At 45.4% G+C, this 23,799-nt stretch overlaps 1 protein-coding gene across 1 annotated transcript in view; it reads right to left on the bottom strand.

Annotated features, from left to right (window-relative positions):
• BLTP3A (bridge-like lipid transfer protein family member 3A) overlaps positions 1 to 23,799 on the bottom strand; it is an 86,494-nt gene that overhangs the window by 44,114 nt on the left and 18,581 nt on the right. The gene's annotated exons all lie outside the window — the stretch shown is intronic.

Raw genomic sequence — 23,799 nt, 5'->3', positions numbered from 1 at the left:
CCAAAGGCTCTTTTTCCAGGCCAGGGCCCACAACACTGAAAATGGTGGGAATCTGGTGGAAGTGAAACCAAATTGAGCAACGTAAGGATGATAGAAATGAAGAGGCAGTTCAAATAAAAGTGGAAGAGACCAAGACATCTCAGCAAACAGCCATTCACAGGGGCAGTGAATTATTGAATGTGGATGTTTTAGCCAAAGCCTCTAACTCCCACCACATGACCTTTCCGACATGAGTCTGGTAAGAAGCCGGGGGTAACTGCAAACAGGATTCCCTGGAGTGCCCGCTTGCTGAATATAAAGTGCGTCCTCTGAGAAGCAGGAGGAGGGACCTCATTCTAGCAAGGGCCAGGAGTGGAGCCTGTCCTCTGAACCCAAGATCCCTATACAGTGAAACCTCCTGGACCCAGGTGCCCGTTATGCCATCAGAGGAGCAGCAGCAGAACCAGAATTCAGAGCACGGAACACAGTGATGGACCCCGCAACCCAAGGAGCAAGCGAAGATGAGCGCTTTTGTGCAGGAGGCTGGCTTTGCAGAGTAGGGTGCCTGCAGGTACTTAACTGGGGAAGCTGGTTTTGCTGACTCACAGAAGTGGAGCTCAGTGCCTTCAGACTGAGGCTTCCCAGAGCCGAGTGCCTGTGGGCATTTGATTCAGGGGACTGGGTGTGCTGATCCACAGAGCTAGAACTGAATGCCTTCAGGTTGAGGCACTGCTACCCTGAGCATTTCTTACTAACATCCTTAATAAAATCCTTAATCATAAATTTTGTCTGCGTCTGGGTAGCCATTGAAATGGCTATAAGACCTTAAACATAAATTATAGAACATTAATTAAGACTAAAATGCTCATGGAAAGTTTCCATTTTCCCACGCCTGTTCTCAAGGCCCCTCTATGTTTTCACAGGACTTGAAACAGCAAAAGAAGCCCTAGGAACTTAGGAGCATTATCTGGAGCGAGCGTCCCTTCAGAAGTTCGGAGGATTGAGCACAGAAGACTGGAGCCCAAGAAAAGCAGCTGTGCGAAGAGAAGGTCACAGCCATGCAGCGTGCAGAAAGACATGCTCACACATAGCTACACATGACATCATAAAGTAATTTTTACTACAACTACAACATTTTCAAACGACACAAAAGAACCGAATCGAAATTAGAAAAGCTAAAAACGAGGCTCAAGAATTAAAAACTCAAAGCAATGAAGAATTAGAAACAAAGGGAAAAACAACAAAGCTGACTAAAATGGAACTGACATAGAGCAAATAAAGAAAATAACGTCCTAAGTTGTCGCCGGCTTTTTTTGAGAGGGTGGGGAATGACTTTCTTTAGATGAAATCCAGAGACGCAGGAACTAGATTAAGAGTTCCTTAGACTTTTGTTGCCTTCTTTTGCTCTATCTTGTTTCTGTGCAGTTTATTATCTCCTCAGTCTGTCTAAATAAGATAGGCTGGATGAACAATCTGGAGGAGAAAACAACGGGACTGATGGTTCAGGGGACATGGGAGGTGAGAGTGGGGGGAAAGGAAGTGGTGTTAACAAACCCAGAGACAATGGAACAAGTGATCCAAATCGGTGGTGAGGAGGGTGTAGGAGGCCTGGTAGGGTGTGATCTGGGGTAATATAACTGAGAAGAATTACTGAAACCCAAATGAAGGCTGAGCATGATAGTGGGACAAGAGGAAAGTGAAAGGAAACAGAAGAGTTAAAAGGCAAAGAGCATTTATAGAGGTCTAAATAAAGGCATGTACATATGTAAATATATTTATACATGAGGATAGGGAAATAGATCTATGTGCATATATTTATAGGTTTAGTATTAAGGGAGCAGATGGACGTTGAGCTTCCACTCAAGTGCTCCCTCAATGCAAGAATACTTTGTTCTACTAAATTGGCATTCCATGATGCTCACCTTCCCAACAAGATTGCTGAAACAAAGCGGGTCCATAAGCAAATGTGGAGAAGAAAGCTGATGGTGCCTGGCTATCAAAAGATATAGTGTCTGTTGGGGCAGGGAATGTATGGATGTGCTTTATACAATTGATGTATGTATACGTATGGATTGTGATAAGAGTTGTATGAGTCCCTAATAAATTGTTAAAAATAAATAAATAAATACCACCAAAAAAAAGATATAGCATCTGGAGTCTTAAAGGCTTGAAGTAAACGAGGCCATCTAGCTCAGAAGCAACAAAGTCCACATGGAAGAAGCACACCAGCCTGTGCGATCACAAGGTGTCGAAGGGATCAGCTATCACACATCAAAGAACAAAAAATCATGTCATTGTGAATGAAGGGGAGTGCAGGGTTGAGATCCAAAGCCCATCTGCAGGCAATTGGACATCCCCATATGGAAGGGTCACGGGGAGCAGATGAGCCAGTCAGGGTGCAGTATAGCAACAATGAAACATACAACTTTCCATTAGTTCTTTAATGCTTCTTCCACACCATCATGATCCCAATTCTACCTTACAAATCTGGCTAGACCAGAGGATGTACACTGGTACAGATAGGAACTGGAAACACAGGGAATCCAAGGCAGATGATTCCTTTAGGATCAGTGATGAGAGTGGCAATACTGGGAGGGTAGGAGGAGGGTGGGGTGGAAAGGGGGAACCAATTACAAGGATTTACATATAACCTCCTCCCTGGGGGATGGACAACAGAGAAGTGGGTGAGGGGAGATGTCGGATAGTGTAAGATATGACAAAATAATAAGAATTTATAAATTATCAAGGGTTCATGAGGGAGTGGGGAGAGGGAGGGGGGGAAATGAGTAGCTGATGCGAAGGGCTTAAGTAGAGAGCCAATGTTTTGAGAATGATGATGGCATTGAATGTACAAATGTGCTTTCCACAACTGATGTACATATGGATTGTAATAAGAGTTGTATGAGCCCCCAATAAAATGATTAAAAATTTTTTTTTAAATAGTTCCTTAGAGTTTTCACAGGGAGGCTGGGGACACTGGGGAGTTAATAACAATAGATAAAAGAATGAAAAGGAGGATCAAAAATTTGTTGTAGTGATGACTGTACAACCATTTTAACATATTTAAGCCATTGAATTATATCACACATGAAATATGTCAATAAATGCTTAAAATAAGGCCATAAGTCTAGGCAATAACCAAACAGTCAATTCTGGCTCATAGCGACCCTACAGGGCAGAGCAGAACCGCCCCATAGTTTGCAAGATTGTAATCCCTGGAGGCAAGCCTATGTACGATAGCCCTGGTGGTGCTGTTGGGTAAGCATCCACTGCTAACTACAGGGTCAGTAGTTCAAGCCCCGTCTTTCCTCGGGAGAAAGTCCAGGCTATCTGCTTCTGCCTCGGAAACACTGAGTCAGGGTCCATCGATAGGAGCAAGTGGGGGTTGGGTTTTGCATTTTCATGGAAGTTGAGTGCCACATCTTTCTTCTGCAGAGCGGCTGGTAGGTTTGAAGCACAGACCTCTCAGTTGGCAGCTGAGCGCTTAACCATTGTACCACCAGGGTTCCTTATGATAAAAGGAAAGTGACATACTATCATGCAGAATACATTGGAAAGTGGATTGTTAGAGAGGCAACTAGGTTAAAATTTAGCACGCTATCATGTGAGCTAAGGAGGGCTGGTAGTACAGTGCTTTCCTGTTGGGCTGCACTCCACATGGTCTGCAGCGAGAAACCACCGTAAACAACTGCAGTCTCAGAAACCCACAAGGGGGCGCTGTAAGCATTGATTAGATGGCAGTGGATGAGATCATTTGACCTCCCTATGATCCATTTAAATTTGTTCTAGTTTTTAGTATTTTCTGCTTTCTTTTCTATGGATGTTTTTCATCTGTTTTACTTTGTTATTGTCTTTTAAAGTTTTTGTGTTTTTCTTTATATGAAATCCAGAATAGATAAATACACAGAGACAGTAAGTAGATGAATGGTTCCTTGGGAATACGACAGGGGAAGCAGGGAGGAAATGGGGAACCGATAAGAATGAGTACAAGAATGAATAAACTGTTCTGAAACCGATTGTGGTGATGACTGTACAACTCTTTTTGATGTGACTGAACTATTTAATTATACGAGAATTACCTATGCCAATAAACTGTTGTGGAGAAAAGTGAAAATGAGCAGGGGGAAATGAAGACATGGAAGAATGAATACAGAAATAATTTGAGACAAAATGACAAGACTCAGGATGGGCAAAGAAGTTCCCAATATGGACAATAGCAGTCCCTGAAGTAGTATACCAGAGCAGGCAAGAGAATACGAAAAACCCTAATAGAAGACTGCTCTAAAATAAAATGACTAAAGAACTAGAATTTGGAAAGACACCTCATGTACCTGAGAATATCAATCCAAAACAACCAACATCAAGTCATTTTCTAGCAAAACTAATGAACTTTAAAGAACAGTCTTAGTACATCTCCGCAAAAATATGCTATCTAATTGTTGTAAACAGGCGAGAGCAACCACCCCACGATATTAATCATTAAAGTCTTCATTAAACAACTGGATCAAGAGTAAACTGGCACCTGGAAAACTTCTCAATCCAAGAAAATTAAATCCTGAACTTTTTATAGTTCCAAAATATGGGGCTGGCTCAAGGCAAGGGACTATTCTAGCTGTTACATTTTTATCATGTTGGCAGGGTAACAGGATCGCAGGGAACAGCACAGCTGCAGGTGCTAATACAAGGTCTTTTTTTTTTAATTCAAGGTCTGTAAGTATACATTTCTTGCTAATTGAGCAGACAGTTTGGAGACATCTCGGAAGAGCAGGGAGAAGAGGAGAACAGGTGGGGGCAGGGGGATGCTAACTGCTGCAGTTTAAAACGAGATGGAGTTCTGATGTTAAGCTAGTTTACTACATAATGATTTTTTTACATTACTAACAGATTTTTCTGCAGCAACACTTTATGCCAGAAGAAAATCAAACAACAGATTTAACATTCCCAAAGGAGAGGCGGGACGGGGGAATTCCAGTCAAGGAGTTGTGTTCAGCAAGCAAGCTTCAAGTATGAAACGCACCTTCGAATGCACTGGATGCCAACTCTGTCTCATTCACTTTGGACATGTTATCAGAGGACTCATCCCTGGAGAAGAACCTCATGTTTGGTAAAGAGGAAGGTTCTCCATACGATGGATTGACACAGTGGCTGAAACAAGGGGCTCCAACATGACAACACTGGTAAGGACGCCATAGGAGCGGGCAGTGTGTCCTTCTGGGGTGCATCTGGCCACTGTGAGTCAGAACCCACTTGAATGCACCTAACAGTCAGTATCAAGACCCTCTATGAGTAGTTGGTCACATGCAAGAGTTCAGGAATTTCTGCTCCTCGGGACACTACTAGAGAAGAGTCTTCGCCCACAAAAGGAATGGCCAGAGCTCCATATATAATTACTTGTAGATCCAAAACCAAGGGGGCTAAAAAGGCCCGACTGTAATGTGTAGTGGCTGACAACGCAGCTATGCTGAACCCACGCCATCAGGGCAATTCCAACTCAGACTGTGAGCAAGAGTCCAACTGCCTCGGGGTTTCAGGGCTCCTTGTCCTTCCCACGAAAGACTGGTGGACTTGAACTGCTCCCTTGTTTAGTAGCCCAACATGTACCCACTACACTACGGTTCTCAACCTGTAGGTCGAAGGACCCTTTCACAGGGGTTGCCCAACTCATAACAGTAGCAAAATGACAGTGATGAAGTAGCAGTGGGGGCCCCACCACATGAGGGACTGTATGAAAGGGTTGCACATTGGGAAGGTTGAGAACCCCTGCTTCCCACCATCAGGGCTCCTTAATGAAGCTATACTAATTGGTACTGTTATTCTATCCCGAGTCCGTTAGTTGTGTAAAGTGTGAAAACATGAGTAAAAACTGGGATTTCCCTGGTGGCATAGATTAAGTTCTGGGCTGGCTACTGACCACAAGATTGTGGTTCAAACCATCATTCGCTCTTTGGGAGAGAAATGAGGCTGTCTATTCCCACATAAAGATTTACAGTCTTGGAAAAATTTTTTTAAAACGTTTTATTAGGGGCTCATACAACTCTTATCACAATCCATACTTATATCAATTGTGTAAAGCACATCTGTACATTCATTACCCTCATCATTTTCAAAGCATTTGTTCTCCACTTAAGTCCTTTGCATCAGGTCCTCATTTTTACCCTCCCTCCCTGCTTCCCCCTCCCTCATGAGCCCTTGATAATTTATAAATTATTATTTTATCATATCTTGCCCTGTCCGATGTCTCCCTTCACCTCCTTTTCTGTTTTCCATCCCCCAGGGAGGTCACATGTAGATCCTTGTAATCAGTTCCCTCTTTCCAACCCACTCACCCTCTACCCTCCCAGTATCACCCCTCACACCCCTGATCCTGAAGGTATCATCTGCCCTGGATTCCCTGTGTTTCCAGTTCCTATCTGCACCAATGTACATCCTCTGGTCTATACAGACTTGCAAGGTAGAATTGGGATCATGATAGTGTGGGGGAGGGGCGGGAGGGGGGCGGGAAGCATTTAGGAACTAGAGGAAGGTTGTATTCTTCATCGGTGCTACATCGCACCCTTACTGGCTCATCTCCTCCCCTAGACCCCTGTGGAAGGGCATCTCCAGTGGCCGACAAATGGGCTTTGGGTCTCCACTCTGCACTTCCCCCTTCATTCACTATGGTAAGATTTTTTTTGTTCTGATGATGCCTTATACCTGATCCCTTCAACACCTCGTGCTTGCACGGGCTGGTGTGCTTCTTCCATGTCGGCTTTGTTGCTTCTAAGCTAGATGGCCGCTTGTTTACCTTCAAGCCTTTAAGACCCCAGACGCTATACCTTTTGATAGCTGGGCACCATCAGCTTCCTTTGCCACATTTGCTTATGCACACGTTTGTCCTCAGCAATCGTATCATGAAGGTGTGCACCCAATGATATGATTTTTTGTTCTTTGATGCCTGATAACTGATCCCTTCGGAACCTCATGATGACACAGACTGGTGTGTTCTTCCATGTGGGCTTTGTTGCTTCTGAGCTAGATGGCCGCTTGTTTATCTTCAAGCCTTTAAGACCCCTGACACTATATCTTTGGATAGCCGGGCACCATCAGCTTTCTTTACCACATTTGCTTATTCACCCGCTTTGTCTTCAGTGGTTGTGTCAGGAGGGTGAGCATCATAAAATGCCAATTTAATAGAAGAAAGTATTCTTGCATTGAGGGAGTACTTGAGTGGAGGCCCAATGTCCTTCCGCCACCTTAAAACTACACCTATAAATATAGGCACATAGATCTATTTCCCCATCCTCATATATAAATATATTTTCATATGTACAAGTCTTTATCTAGACTTCTATAAATGCCTTTTGCCTCCTAGCTCTTTCCTCTATTTCCCTTGACTTTCCTCTTGTCCCACTATCATGCTCCGTCCCCACCTGGGTTTCAGCTATCCCTCTTCATTACATTACCCTTGATCATTCCCTACCAGGCCTCCCACAGCCACCTCACCACCAATTTGGATCACTTGTTGTTCAGTCTCAGAAACTTTTCAGAGAAGTTCTACTCTGCCCTCTGTGCCACTGTGAGTCACAGCAGTGGTTTTCTCCGTGTTTCATCATCTCCTCTCATAAATTGCCAGGACTCCTGCTATAATACGCCAGAGTTAGACAAAAGCCCTGCAGTCCTACACTGGACAGGAAATACTGGTATAAACTCAAAGTTCCCCACCACTTTTCTCTCCTTCCCATCCTACTCTGTCCACTGAAAACAGCAAGGAAAAATGGTTCATCCAGCAGGATGGCAACCCCTCACCCCCAGTGTCACCGTCAGGGCCTCTTTCAAAAATGCTGGGGGTTAATCATTTATTTTGATTGTGTATTATTTAGCAACTCCCCCCTCCCCTGCACATATCCTTTCTTTTAGTTGTGTTTTAGTGGTTTCATTTTCCCCTGGATTATAAATTCATAGGAGCCCTAAAAATTCAGAGGGGCACAACAGTTAAGGGCCTGGCTGCTAACAAACAGGTTGGCAGTGGCTGTGTGTGGGGTTAGCCAGGGTGCTCTGCTCCACCAAGATTACAGCTGGCATAACTATATGGGGCCATATTACCCTGTCACGTGGGATCTCCGAGTCAGAATCCACTCAACAGCACCTCATAACAAAATGACACAAAAGGTTTTATCTTTACAATTTTCCTACATATTTAAAATGGTTCTTTGTGGAAAGACTTTTAAATAACTTTTAAAATGATTTTAATAACTTTTAAAATGATAGTAACAATCTTTGAAGCTTATCAATATTCAATAGTATATAAGAAGACAAGCCACGCAATTAAAAATTAAATGGGCAAAGGACTTGGGCAGACATTGCCCTAAGTAAAATGTATGAATGGCCAATCAGTACATCATTAATCACAAGGGAAAAACCAATCAAATCACAATGAGATACCATTTTCTACCCAATCACTCAACTCACTGCCATAAGTCAATATCAGCTCCTCACAACCTTTAAGGCAGGATAGAACTGTCCATGTGAGTTCCAAGACTTAACACTCTATTTTTAATCATTTTATTGGGGGACTGTACAACTATTATCACAATGCATACCATATATACCAACCCAAGTATCAGTCAAGGCACCTAATTTTACCCAAAAAATGCATTAAAAATGTGCTGAAAAACTCGGCTTATACTCAAGTAGATACGGTACATACATACATACATTGCATCAAGCACATTTGTACATTTGTTGACATCATCATTTTCAAAACATTTTCTTTCTATTGGAGTCCTTGGTATCAGCTTATTTTTCTCCTCCTTTCCCCAACTTCCCCTTCCCCACGAACCCTTAATAATTTATAAATTAGTCTTATTTCTTCATGTCTTACACTGACCAATGTCTCTCTTCACTCACTTTTCTGTGTTCCGTTCCCCTGGGAGGGGGTTACATAGAGATCTTTGTGATCAGTTCTCCATTTTTTCCCCCACCTTACCCTTCCCCTCCTGGTTATCGCTACTCTCAATACTGGTCCTGCGGGTGTGTCTGTCCTGGATTCCCTATGTTTCCAGCTCTCATCTGTACCAGTGTACCTGGTCCAGTCTAACCGATTTGTAAGGTAGAATTGGGGTCATGATAGTTGGGGAGAGGGGGAAACATTAAAGAACTAAAGTTGTAGGTTTCATCGGTGCTGTACTGTACATGTGTAATTTCCTTTTCAATGGTGTTTAAAATTATATTCCATTGACTAAATTAATGACACCATCAATAGAAACACCTCATGCTCTGGGGGGATGGATGATTGATAGTGTTCTCGAACATAAAATAATGTTTCTAAAGTGAACCAGAGACATACATACACCACATAGATATGGATTCTGGATCCACATGTATTCCAGCCCCAATCTAAGAACTACTACTTATTCTGACATGGCCCTACTAGATATTCCCCTTCATGAAGAGATCACGGACTAGATGGGTGCTAAGCAAAACGTGGTGAAGAAATCAGAAGGTGCCCAGCTAGCAGAAGAACAGCACCTGAGATGCCAAAGGTTTGTCATCACACGAGCAATCATCTAAGTGGGGCATCAACTAAGTCCACATGGAAGAAGCACACAGCCTGTGTGATCCAAGGATTATAAACATCATCCCAATCCAAAGGAGTAAATGGTATCAGAACTCACATTTTGAACACTTGATTTGCCGGAGGCTGTGCATACTGCAAGTCCAAACTCCATTTGCAGGGTCCACACTTGGATTAAGCCTCCGGTGAACCCCCACTCCACCCCCCGCCCCGACCATAGCAGAAGGCCATGAACAGCCTTGCTATGGGCCAGAAAGCATTACAAAGTCGACTATGACAGATGTGTAGCTAGGTTAAAATGTAACACCCTATCGCTTGGTCTCCCTCCCTTTGATCCGTTTTAAAGTCGTTGCAGTTTTTAACATGTTCTGCTTTCTCTCCTACTGAGGTTTTTCTGTGTTTTGTTTTTTCATTGTGGTTGGGTTTTTGGTTTGTTTGATACGTTCTTCCTGTTATGAACTCCTGGATAGGCAAATCACATAGAAAGTAGGCTGGGAGGAAATGAGGCACTAATAACAATGAATGAGAAGGAAACGTTCCAGAATTGATTGTGGTGATGATTTCACAATTCCTAATATGATTAAACTGTCAAGATATACGGTATTTGAATTAAATGCCAACAAAACTATTATAAAAAAATAATCAAACACATTGCATTAGGAAATCTGGTGCCCCCCCAACTACCATGATCCGAATTCTGCCTTGCAAGTCTGGATAGAGCAGAGGTTGTACACTGGTGCATATAGGAGCTGGAGGCACAGGGAATCCAGGGCGGATGATCCCTTCAGGACCAGGGGGGTGAGTGGCGATACTTGGAGAGTAGAGGGTGAGTGGTTTGGAAAGAGGGAACCGATTACAAGGATCTACATGTGACCTCCTCCCTGGGGGACGGACAACAGAGAAGGGGGTGAAGGGAGACTCCGGATAGGGCAAGATATCACAAAACAATAATCTATAAATTATCAAGGGCTCATGAGGGAAGGGGGAGCAGGGAGGGAGGGGGAAAAAAAGAGGACCTGATGCAAAGGGCTTAAGTGGAGAGCAAATGCTTGGAAAATGATTAGGGCAAAGAATGTGCAGATGTGCTTTATACAATTGATGTATGTATATGTATGGAGTGTGATAAGAGTTGTATGAGCCCCTAATGAAATGTTTAAAAAAAAGGAAATTTGGTGCATAAGATTTCTTTTAAAGTGGTCAAGAGCAAAGATGCCACTTTGAGAACTAAAGTGTGCCTGGCGCCAGTCAAGTTATTTGCACATGCATGTGAAGCGTGGCCAGGGAGCGGGGAACACTACAGAATCCTTGGCTCGCTTGGTGACGGTGCTGGGGAAGGATACTGCAAGCACCGCCTGCTGCCAGGAGAACCAACAAACCTGTCCTGGAAGAAGTACGGTCAGAACATAGTGTAAGGCATGACCAGTCCCTAGAGAAGGAAATAATGTTTGGTAAAATAGACGGATATAAAAAAGGAGGAAGACTCTCAATCACATGGACTGGCACGCTCACTCACTGACGTCGAGTTGATGCTGACTTATAGTGACCCTATAGGACAGAATAAAACTGCCCCTGCGGATTTGAGACTAACTCTTTACAGGGGAAGAAAGCCTTGTCTTTCTCTCGCTGAGTGGCTGGTGGATTCAAACAGCTGACCTTGCAGTTAACAGTCCAACAAATAACCACTATGCTACCAGGCTTCAGATTGGTAAGAGTGGTATAAAATGAGTACAGAATTGGGCAATGTTTTATTCAGTTGTACATAGTGCCCCTGATTTCACAGCACTAATAACAATTCATAAGCAAAGTCCAGTCCAGAGCAAACAATCAAATTACAGCAATTTATACCAGCTCCGTGGTGAACATCTCTCTCCATTTGGTCAGGTGCTGGTCAACTTTGCCCTAGCCATCAAGCTAGGTCAAATGGGTACCAGGAGTCCACACACTCCTCCTTGCACTTCAGACCAGCTGACCCCTTCTCTCCTTCATTCCTAGTGCCCCATGGGCTAGGTCAGGGGTTGTCAAACTTTTGAAATGGAAGAGCCAATCCTCTCACTCACAATTAAACAATTATTTGAGGGTCATGAATATATATTTACAAGCGAAATCGCCCAAAGGGCCATATACAGCTTAAGAGGCGCAGTGTGCTGAAGCCTTAAAGTTCAGAAGTCCACATAATTCCTTGAACTTCAGAATAGCCAGCCCTTCCTCTTCTCTCTCAATGTAGCCTCCCTGGGCCAGGTCAATGGTTCCCGATAAACATGTCTAAACTCAGCTGTCTCTTCCTGCTGCATTGCCCCCACTGGCACGCAATAAGTGGCCACAGGTGTTATCAAAGAAGCATTTTAGGCTGTCTGGTCTGCAGCTCCCTTCGGTTTCCTTCCTGGAAGCCGGAGTCCTCTGCTGGGCACAGCCTTTCCCTGCTCTGATGCACCCAAAGGTTCGCACTGCGAGTCATCCTGCCCCACGCCCTTGCAGGGATTTCTTTCTAAAGACATCTCTGTTGTATCAGGGGTTCCGGGTGAGGCTCAAGTTTCCGACTAAGCCCCAATGTACAGGCTCCTGGCACACAAGAAAGCATGCTCCTTGTGGCCAAGTCTGACTCCCCTTTCATGACAGTCAATCAAGTATTGGCTGAACTCGGGCTTACAAGCTCTCTGTACTCTTGATAGTCATATTGATTTTCATCATAAGGAGGCCTGTTTTAAATAGTTCTTGCTTAACCAGTCTGGCTCTAGTCCCAGGCCATTCCAGGAACAGGTGTTTTGCCCCCAGCTGAAGCACATTTTTTACTGACGTTACAAGTAACAGCCACCAAAGTACACTAAGAATCTAGTTTTACTTCCCACGACCCTTCGTTCTTCCATGAATCTGAGGACGTGGCAATGCACCCACTTCTGATGCCAACTGTTAAAACAACCAAGCGGAACGATGTGGGAGTAGAATCAGACCTCCCCCTACTCCACAAAGGAGAGGAGAGGGGAGGGGAGGGGAGGGGAGGGGAGGGGAGAGGAGGGGAGAGGAGAGGAGAGGAGAGGAGAGGAGAGGAGAGGAGGTGCATCTGCAGCAAGTGCAGGTCATCCCTAGGAGGCAGAGTGAGGTCAGACAGGCCTCCACCCTCTGCACAGCAACTAGGCCGCCCGCCTACAGCACAGCACTCTCACCTCTCAGCGGGGGCGTGGCTCCACACACCAGACTCATGACGGCAGATTTAGTAGAGAAGTTAATGGGTCACAGTTCAGATGAGAAATGCTGAGAGTTTTTCAGTCAAGTCTTCTCTGTCCTCCCCACAGACAGCCTGTGCCCTGGCTCTCAGCCTCTTTGTGGGATACAGAAGAATTTCTCCCAAACTGTCTCCCCCAAATATATGCCAGACAGCTGCTTGGGAATGACTGTACTTGGAGGTCATCAGAAGTAGGTCAGGGGTTATTCTCCCTGAGAGCTATCAGCCATCTAGAGCAAGTAGTCACCACTGTTTATCCCACAACAAATAGGGCCCACTCCCTTCTGAAAAGGATAGTAGTTGTCTGTTTCCTTGTAGGAGACCTGAGAGGTCAAACCCGCCCAAGGATGACCAAGGTCAGGCCGCCATCTTGAATCTAGGGTCCGCCCATCTTGTCACATGTATACCCCCAATCCCTCTTCCTATTGTGTGTATGTCCCTAGACCACCCCTTCCGATTACTGTATTGCCTATAGTACAGCCCCTTCCTGTGACGTATGTCCTCACCTGTAATTAGGGGGCTTGCATGTTCCCAGAGAAGATAAAAAGCCTGGGCTAGCATTAAAGATCTCTCCCTCTCCCTCTCCCTCTCCCTCTCCCTCTCCCTCTCCCTCTCCCTCTCCCTCTCCCTCTCCCTCTCCCTCTCCCTCTCCCTCTCCCTCTCCCTCTCCCTCTCCCTCTCCCTCTCCCTCTCCCTCTCCCTCTCCCTCTCCCTCTCCCTCTCCCTCTCCCTCTCCCTCTCCCTCTCCCTCTCCCTCTCCCTCTCCCTCTCCCTCTCCCTCTCCCTCTCCCTCTCCCTCTCCCTCTCCCTCTCCCTCTCCCTCTCCCTCTCCCTCTCCGTGGACCATCGAGTGGGATTGAGGTGAGCATGCTACCATGAATCGTTGTCTGACTCCCATTTATTTCAATACTTCACTTCTATCTCTCATGCTCTCTATAACTTTACTATGATCTTTACTTATTATTGCTGTACAACTGTGCCTACCGGACCCGTAACGATGTGTTAGGGGCTGGCTTCCCCTGATACCTCTTCTGCTTGGGCAATGGTACAAACCTTTTAGGGGTACTAATAAATGCCCAAAGGCATGCCACTCCACCATAAGCTTCGGTCTGAAGGTGCTCACCTCTAGGCTCTGTGGGTGAGCAAAGTTAAAAAAGAAAAAGAGGCAACTCACTGCCATCAAATCCATAACAACTCAGAGCAAGCCTGTAGGACAGGGTAGAAGCGGCCCTCTGGGTTCCTTGGCTGTAACTCTACTAGAATGGCCCCGCCTTCTCCCGTTGAGAGACTGGTGTATTCAAACTGCGGGCCTTACTGTGAGCAGCCCAAAGCGTACTCCACTATGCCACCAGGGCTGCCCAAGCAAGCCTAACTCCCACAAATAAGTGACTGGAGGCCCCCCCGATCCACAAGCCAGCCTTCTGCCCAAAGGCCCTGGGCCTCGTTGCTGCTCTAGTGTTACAGCCATCTCCTGGGTCAAGGAGGTTAAATGCACAGGAATCTCTGGGCCCAAAGCACGTGCTCCTCTCCAGGCTCTCTGCTCTCACTGGTAGGGTGAGTTCTCCAACTCCCTACTTCCGGTATACCCAGCAAGATGGCCATCACAATGAACCCTGGTAACCAGTCCCTCCACACTGAGTCCCGTCAGCATCTTCCCTCAGCTTCTTTTATCCAGCCCCATCAGGGAAAGAAGCCGTTCGGTGGAAGTAAATAAGACTATGGCTAGAAGAGTCACATTAATACATTTCAGTATATTACAATTTTTAAAAAAAGATAGATAGTAGATAGGAATCCCAGAGTTTCTGACTAGGTAGGATCCCTAGGAGCCGCTGAGAATTTACATTTCTTTTCTTTTTTTTGTTGTTGTTGAGAATTTACATGTCTAAAAAGCCCCATGGTTCTGAATGGCAATGGAGAAGCTGTTGAAATGTGGCGCATGGCTGAACCCGTGAGGTGAAGTGTAAGTACGTGGCACTGTTCTTCAGGCGTCGTCTCTGTAACTCCTACCAGACGACTGGGTAGAAGCATGCAAGCAGTGGGTATGGCTCCAAGGAGGGCCCTGCTCGGTTTTGTCATTCTGCTGTCTGTGAAAGGAGGCTTAAGGATGTAGTGGGTTGTGTGTTGGGTGGCTAGCCACAAGGGAAAGATGGGGCTCTTTGCTCCTGTAAAGATTTACAGCCTTGGAAACCCATAGGGGCAGTTCTCCTCTGTCCTTTAAGGATGCTATGAATTGGAACTGACTCGATGCGAGAATTTTTGGCTGCGTATAAAATGAGCCATCTCACAACTACCGAGGAACTGCCGAGAAGGAAGAGCCGTACGCACAGCACATCCTTTGGCCCTCAAGGTTCTGGCGGAAGAAGCGGTGGCGGCAGAAAGGCAGCAGCCGGAGAACACGAGACAGTGCCAGTTTCCCAACCCAAAGGCAGAGAAAGGCTGAGGGCTTCTGGACAGGAGGCTGGCTTGCAGAGTGGGTTGCCTTTTGGATATTTATTAAGCATCAAAGGAACTTTAAGAAGCCCTAGTGGTAGTTACATATCATATTGGGCTGCACTCCTCAATGTCTGCCGTTGGAAACCATCAGGTACTCGGCAGGGGCGAGACTGGGCTTTCTACCCCTGCCACCAGTGAGCCTTGGGAACTCACAGGGGCAGTTCTCCCCTGCCCTATAGGCTCGCTCTGAGTCAGCATAGACTTGGCAGTGAGAAAGAAAGGAGTTTCATCAGGAGCCTTGTGGCTCAGTGGTTCCAAGTTGGGCTGCTAGCTGTAAGGTCGGCAGTTTGAAACCACTAGCTGCTCTGAGAGAAAAGGGGTTTTCTACTCTCGTTAAGAGTTACAGTCTTGGCACCTCACATGGGTAGTGGATTTGCTTTGGCTTTAAAGAAGCTTTGTAACACTTGCCTGTGGGGGGCAGACGCCATGGGATCATGTGGCTCTGAGGGGCCACGGACAAGAAAGCGGTCTGCCTGCAGGCATGACTGAGGGGCTAAAACAGCCTTATACCACTTTCCAGAGCAAGGCAGAGGCCGAGAATCAGAGGACCAGAGAGAGGCCTGTCTCTGGACATGGCAGAGAAGACACTGTACTGACCAGAGAACTACTATATCCTGACTGTTTATGATCCTGACTTGTAACCTGCTAACATCCCGAATATACTCTACAAGGAGGAGTGTTGTCTATGATCTCTCAGTAGCCACTGCCATGGATTTTCAAACCCAACAGGGGAAGCAGAACACCATGTGAGGGGCAGCTGGGGTACAAACACAGTAAAGAAGGTTGAAGGGTGGCGGCAAGGCTGACCTCTGTTCATAGCAATGGGCCTTGGCCTGGAGTACGGTTAGAGTCTCCTGCCTCTTGTGAGTTAAAGGAGGTCCCACACCGCCCCTGAGCATTCTCAAATATTTACCAAGGTCACATGTGCTATGGCAGATTTGTCAAAATCTCCTTGGTGTAACCAAAAGCCGCTCCCACCGTGACACACAATGACCAGATAGGACAGAGTAGACCTGCCCCATCTGTGTTTCCGCCAGACAGCCTCAGCTTTCTCCCTTGGAGCAACTGTTGGGTTTGAACCACTGACCTTAGGTTAGCAGTTCAATGTATAACCAAATGGGGAGGTGATAACACATTATAAAAGATTAACCATATATTAGTAATTATAGAAAGTGGAAGGCTAAAACATGGAGGTTCATTATATTTTCTCTCTAATATTACGTTGAATTTTTTCTACAATAAAAGCTTTTTTTAACAGGACAGAAGGAAAGAAGTCGGGAAGGCTAGCAAAAAGAGGGAAGAGGGAGAGGGAAAAAAGGACAGAAGGAAGGTAAGAAGAAAATAAAATGGGGGGAAACCTAAACAAAGTGAAATACTTTTAAGGGGAAATATGATATTATGGTTTTTGATACATACCCCCAAACCAAACTCACTGCCATTAGACAATGCTGACTCGTAGTGACCCCTTGTGGGTTCCCAAGACTGTGTTTATGGGAGTAGAAAGCGGCCATTCTCCCTAGGGATACACAGGAATGCACACATTCAGGAAAGTACTTACTTATAAGGGGAGATGTACAACTACGACGTGGTGAAAGGGGAGGCTTCAACTGAGAATGCAAATGTTTCATAATAGTTTCCCTAAGATTTCTAACTCTAATCTATTACTTGAGAGCATCTCCGCTATCTTTTACTCCCACACTGCACGGACTTTCTGAAGGCTCCGGCACAGCCTCTCGTGCCGTGGTGCGTGCGCCAACAACCAAGGACGCAAGGCCCTGATCACTCCGTACCCTGGTGATTTCTCAGCAGGTGAGGAACCTGAGGGGTGAAGTAATGTCTCACACCGAGACAAAAAGTAAGCTTCCCTATTGCTTATGATGAGAGTAATGGATTCCCCAAGCCCAGTGTCCCTCTCTTGTAACACCCGAGTGGACATCTCTCTAGGGCCATTCACGTCATGCTCCTGGGACTTGGAGAGCAAAGGGAATTGATGCAAGCCTGATGCTTGCTGGGCCCTGGGGGATAAAAATGACTCTTCTCTGATCCGAGAGTCTCATGTAGTCTCATGGTATTGGTCATGAAACAGTAATACGTTAATCATGAACTTGAAAGCAGACTAAGATAAAATCCCAGGCCCTGACATATTTCTACTGATTTTAATTCAACATTTGCTGAATATGAGCCAGCCATGGCACTTCATTCTTTTCACTGAACCCAAAGTGCAAGTGTTCTACAGTGGGTTCCACTGTTGGAAAACGAACTTGTTACAGGGGAAAAGACAAAGAGAGCATATCTTAAACATTCCACTACAAAATAATTTAAAAACCTGAAAGACAAGGAAGGTAGTGCGCGTGCCTGAAGAACTTCAAGGAAGTGCGGTGTTGAGGGGGGAAATGCAGAAGACAGAAAATGTGATTTTGAACCACAAGGTACAGGAAAGTCCCATATGTATTTAAATAAAAGACTGCAGCTACTTCCTCCTTTGGGCCAAACCACCCACCAAGCTTCAGCTCTGAGGGGCCAGGGAAACCACATCAACTCAGGAACTGGGGTGGAGCTAACTTCAATTGTCTTAAAGAATTTTTTTTAATCAACAGACATAAAATTCATCTTGAGGACTAGAACTCTCTACCCTCCTCTCCTCCCCACAGATCCTGACAGGGCCACGTCTCCCCAGCCTCCTGGGAGGATCGCTCCGGACTGCCACTGCCTGAGATGAGGGTGTGCCCTGTGGGTCCTTAGGAAACGCAGGGGTGGCAAAGGGCTGAGAACCACAAAACAAGCTGCTCTTCCTGACGGCGGAGGGTCATCTTTAGGAAATGAAAGTGATGGGAGACTTTTCAAACTGATGACCTCTCAGACAAAAAGAGGATCATGCTTTGAATACAGAGAAACAACACAATCAGGAAGATGTTATACTGCTTATTAGCACTGACATTCTCAGATTGGGTACATTGAGTGGGTACCATACGTCTAATTTCTACATTGTGTTCTATGCAAAATATGACTCTATTTATAGCTCCACTTAACACCTTCATCTAGGCCACCACAGTGTGTGTAGGTGGTTCGGGTGACACAACAATGTATAAACTAACTGCCTGTGTCTTTCTGCTCTATAGGCTGGACCAGATCAATAGCCTTTGGTCTCAAAGCCAAACTGTCAATGATAATGAGAGTTCTAAACAATCACATCTTACATGGTACTGGGTCTTACAAACATCTCACTCTGCGTCGCAGCGCGTCGGCGCTGTGCATGCCTGTCCCCACTGTAAAGGAGGGCTGGAGAGTCTCAGGTAAAGCAGTCTGCCCAGCTGACCCAGGAAAGAAGAGGCCAAGCCCAAAGCTACATCTGCACACTGCACTGCCTCACTTCTACGAGTGACCCCTCTGACTGTTCTCAACAAGTCCCCAAAATGTATCTGGCACGGCTCGAATGGCTAAGGATCACACAAACGACTGAAGGAATCCTTTCCCTTTGACCATCTACCAGGGTCTGCTTAACTTGTGCAAGAAGAGAAAAAGTCTAAATTATTTTAATGACGTCATAGTGTACCCTCCTCAAAAAACCTTACTGCACTTCACCCACCCAAGCAGATTAAGAAAGTCTTTCTTCGCGGTAGACTAGGGCTAATTCACCACCACTTCAGGAGCGACACTCAGTTTCCATCAGACGCTGACAAGGGAGGAGAGCCAACAGCTCTCACCCCAAACACGCAAATAAGCAACCACCACAATCGGATGAGCACTAAACCTCCAGTAGTCCTTCAGAATGAGCTCAGGAGCCCTGCTGGCTCGTGCAGCCATCAGCATGGGCTGGCGTCCCGTGCTAATCCTAACAGTGGGACATATAACACAGGGGGTTTCTACAAAAGCCATAGAAAACGTTAATAAACAAAAATATCAAAATGTGAAGCTCCTGTTTCCCAACATACACTTCACCGTAGGTCTACACACTTCCGAAGGTGGTGGTTCTGTCCTCCTAACCCTCCTGCGAAGAATTCCGCGCGCTTTGATTTATACCGTATCAACATGGCAATTTGGGTGTCCTCCAGGGCCTCAAATTGTGCTCCTTTTAAATGTCCTTGGAGTTTGGGAACAAAAAGAAGTCTGAAGGGACAAGATCAGGACTGCAGGGATGGATGTGGCGAGGTTTCCTAACACAATTCTCAAAGAATAGCCCTTGCTACTCCTCTATGTAGGTTTGGAATCCTAAAAACAGTCACCATAATTTTCGGAGCCAGCCATCTGCCTTGAAGTTCACTGGCCCAGCAGATCCTCTTGCAAGTCACTTGGTTGGGCCTTTGCTGGAAGGCATCGCAACCACTAAGACAAGCGTGTCACTGAGAGAACTGGGCAGCAGTCATCCGCTGACAGAGAGACCTGTTCACACACATGCTTCATGAGGACACACCTGTGCATGTATGATGTGGAACCACAGGAGCAACCTTTTTGGACTTACCCTTGTATCTGCTTTTTTGTTTATCCATTGATTTTAAGGTTTCAAAAGGAAATGGGTAATGCCTTATCAGCTTCTAAAAACAGCCACTTGATTTCTCCACTGATGTTATCTGCATTCATAGCAATAACAGAGAATAGTTTAAACGGGTTGGCGGTGAGGGGTGGGGCTCAGCCAAGAGGATCACTGCTCTCTCTCTCTCTCTCTCTCACACACACACACACACACACACACACACACACACAAACAACTCACTACTATCAAGTCAATTCCAACTGATAGCAACACTGTTTAAGGTTTCCAGGACTGTAAATCATTACAGGAAGCACGTAGCCTCATCTTTCTCCCAGAGAGGGGGGTTAGTGGGTTTGAACCACCGACCTTTCAGTTAGCAATCCAATGTTTACCCTGCTAATCCATCAGGGCTCTGCTCCTTCTGTCATCAAACAAACAGGGAGCACAGGCTCATATTGGTGTCTAACTTGAGTCAATTGCAGCAATGTACTTAATAATCCCAATTAATATAAAAATAAATTTAATAAAATACAGTCCAAAAAAAAAACCAAACTCGGTCACCAAGTGAATTCCACCTCATAGCAACCCTGCAGGACAAAGTAGAGCTCCCCCTTTGGGTTTTGAAGGCTATAAATCTTCCTGTGAACAGAAAGCCTCATTTTCTCCCACAGAGCAGCTGATGGATTTGAACTACCAAGCTCAAGTTTAGCAACCAACACATAACTCACTATGCCGCCAGAGCACCTCAATATATTAACATAGCCAGTCTTAAATTTTCATCTAGAAACTAGATATTCAATTCCTGACGTGAAGAACCAGTTAGATTTTTCTTTCTATCCCGTTTCCCCAGCTCAAACTTTTCCCATTAGCCAAAACTTTGTTTTACTAGTGAAGGATAATATTGCTGAGTCTAAGGGTGGCTGAAAAGGCTAATGGCAGCCTGCTATTTATTCCACTTCCATTTTGTAGGAAAACATTTTCTGGCCATCTGTTATTGTTACTCAATGTGGAAGCGAAGATGGAATCAAGCTTGAAAAGCAGATTTTGATCCAGTTTCATTTCTGCCACAGGACTGCAATCTGCCAAAGAGACGCCAGAGACAGGGTCCCGGACATCTTTGTGGAAATGTACAACAATTTAGGAAGTGAGAATTCTTAGATCTGCAGAGTCACAGAATTTCAGAACTAGAAGGGATCTTAAAGAGTATTTTGATTCAAATCAGGAATTGAATGGGCAGGAAAGAACTGTTGGTTTAAGGCCCAACATTCGACCTCCAAAAACCAAGCAAACACACAAACTCGCTGTCACTGAGTCAATGCTGAGTCACAGTGAGTCTTTAGGACAGGGTAGGACTGCCTCTGTGAATTTCCCAGCCTGTAACTCTGCATGGGAGTAGAAAGCCAATATCTTTCTTCCAGAGCAGCTGGTGGTTTTGAACTATAAACCTTGCCGTTAGCAGGTAACTACGGCCCCAGCGGCGGTCCTAGGAGTTGGAGCTAGGCGGCGGTGATAAGGTTGAGAGTAACGGCAAGGCACAGATGGGACTTAATTCAGCACTTTCAACTCCCACGATCCTGCCGGTAGATACTTTCATTGCTAATAACAGGTTCATAATTATCCATCTGCTTCAGGTCCCAGACAAACTGAGCCCTCATCAGAGAAGTAAGAAAAGGCTACCAAGACACTTTGCTTAGTAAAGGCCAGGCCTTGACTTCCAGGACTTTCTAACCAAATCCACATCTAAGTCGTTGCACTGCTGAGTCACAGCACGAGCCTTTGGCAAAGATCCAACTCTGCAGCCGTTCCTTTGGAAGGCAGGCACTCGTGCATCATCCAAACAAAACATCTCAATCACTGAAGTGGCTGAGATGATCCCAGATCGGAGCACCCGGTGGGATGTGCCATTTCATTGTACAGATGTGCCCCAATAGGTCTTGGTCTCGATATTTCCACCCAAAATAGATATCTGCCTATCTTAGGACACACGTCTCTTTACTTACACATTTTAACTGGCTCACTATTCGCAAAATGGGGGATTGTGTATTTGAAAAAGGAGCCCTGGTGGCATAGTGGTTACACATTGGGCTGCTAACCACAAGGTCAGCAGTTAGAAACCGCCAGCCGCTCTGGAATAGGAAGACCAGGCTTTTTACTCCTGCCGAGAGTTATGGTCTCAGGAAAACTCAGGGGGCAGTTCGACCCCATCCTGTGGGGTTGCTCTGAGTTGACCCGGACTTGATGGCAGTGAGTGTGTTGGCTAATGTCAATACTCGACTCCCTGAGGGCATCAGCAGTTGAAGGCTCTACTAGTCGAAAGGCTGACAGTTCCAATCCACCCAGAGTTGCTTAGAAGAATGCCCTGGCCATCTTTTTCTGAAAGGTCCAACGTCAAAAACCAAGCTCACTGCTATCGAGTCAATACTGACTCACAGTGACCCTGTAGGAAAGGCTAGAACTATCCCCGTGAGTGTCCAGACTGTAATGCTTTCTTCCGCAATGCTGCTTGGGGTTTCAAACTGCCAACCTTCGCCGTCTGACGTGTAACCACTCCGCTACCCTGTGGAGCAGTTCTACGCTGACACACATGGAGTCAGAATCAGCTCAATGGCAACCAATAGTCTCACCGATACCACACTGTCTCAATTACTGTACCTTTAAGTCTTGAAGTCAAATAGTAAAAATTACCCAATTTGGTACATTCTCAAGATTATTTTGACTGATACAGGTCTTTTGCATTTTTATATACATTTCTGAATCATTATACCAATTTCTGTTAAGAAGGAAAAAAATCTGAAATTGATAGGAATATTTAATCTATAGCTCAATTCTGGTCAGCTTATTCTTGATCATTGTATATATTCAAGGTATATTTAGTTACGTATTTTTAATTTCTCAGTAATGTTTTATAGTTTACAGTATATATCAATATACCCCTGTATATTTCATAGTTTTTTATATTATTAACTTTTAAATATGTACTGCTAGAAGACAAATATATGGAATTTAACCTCCATATTAATGCTTGTCGATTTTGGGGGTAAACTAAGATTTTCCACATAAATTTTTATGCCATCAGCAAATATAGTTTTTCAATTTAGATCCTTTTTCTCCATTTTACTGGTGTAGCAGTAAATTCCTTGATATAGTCATATCTTCTAGCCATAATCTGGGTAATGTCCACTAAACAGCAGGGTGGGAACACGCAAATAGGGTATATGAAACACCGATGTGGAGAATGATCAGTTCTGGCATCCTCCTTAGTTGTAAGCAAGTCATGTCAAAATCAGGAACGGGAGATCTCACTGCCATCAAGAAAGACGAGCCAAGAGCACACAGAAAAGTGTGACACTAAGGCAATGGCAGAGAAATGCTGACAGCAGAAAAAGAGTGATGGGCTTCGTGGTTCATGGAGTGAAAAGGGCAGGGGGGCACACTTGCAGAGTGGAGCGCACCCAAGCACTTAACTGAGGACAGGAGGTTGGCTGAACTGCCCCCATCCCCAGCTAGAGATAACCACTCTTGAGCTGAGGCTATGGGAGAGTGGAATGTAGACTTCTGACTGGCGGGGAGCGCTGGGCACCTTTATCTGAACTGGCTGGGGGTTACCCACAAGGGGCCAGACTGAAAGTCTAAAGGTGGGATGGGGATGGGGGGCACTGACTGCAGGAGGAGCAGGGGGACGTGTGGGAGGCATGTCTTTCAGCCACGAATGCTGAGGACTGACAGCACAAGTGCTGTTGGTAAGCCGGTCCTGGGACATGGAGAGAGATGGGGACTGGCCTGACGGGTTGTAACATGTCCTTCTCTCTACTGTACTCATCCACTCTGGGGCAAGGTAACAGTTAGACATGGAACTATTTATATGGCCTTTCTTTTCTTTTGGGTGTCTAGCTATATAAGATAGGCATGATAAGCAAGCCAAGGAGACAGCGATGGGACTCAAGGTTCTGGGGTCAGGGTTGGGGGAAGGTTATGGGAAGGGAGGAGGTAGGGGTAGGGGAGTGGTGAGACAACAATCACAGGGACAGGAGTATAGCAAGGGTATTAAAATAGATGGTGAGGAGGATGTAGCGTCCTGGGGAT

This window comes from Tenrec ecaudatus, chromosome 7, assembly GCF_050624435.1.
Source record: "Tenrec ecaudatus isolate mTenEca1 chromosome 7, mTenEca1.hap1, whole genome shotgun sequence".
NCBI classification, from domain to species: domain Eukaryota; kingdom Metazoa; phylum Chordata; class Mammalia; order Afrosoricida; family Tenrecidae; genus Tenrec; species Tenrec ecaudatus.
This window is presented reverse-complemented; position numbering and strand designations above follow the sequence as displayed.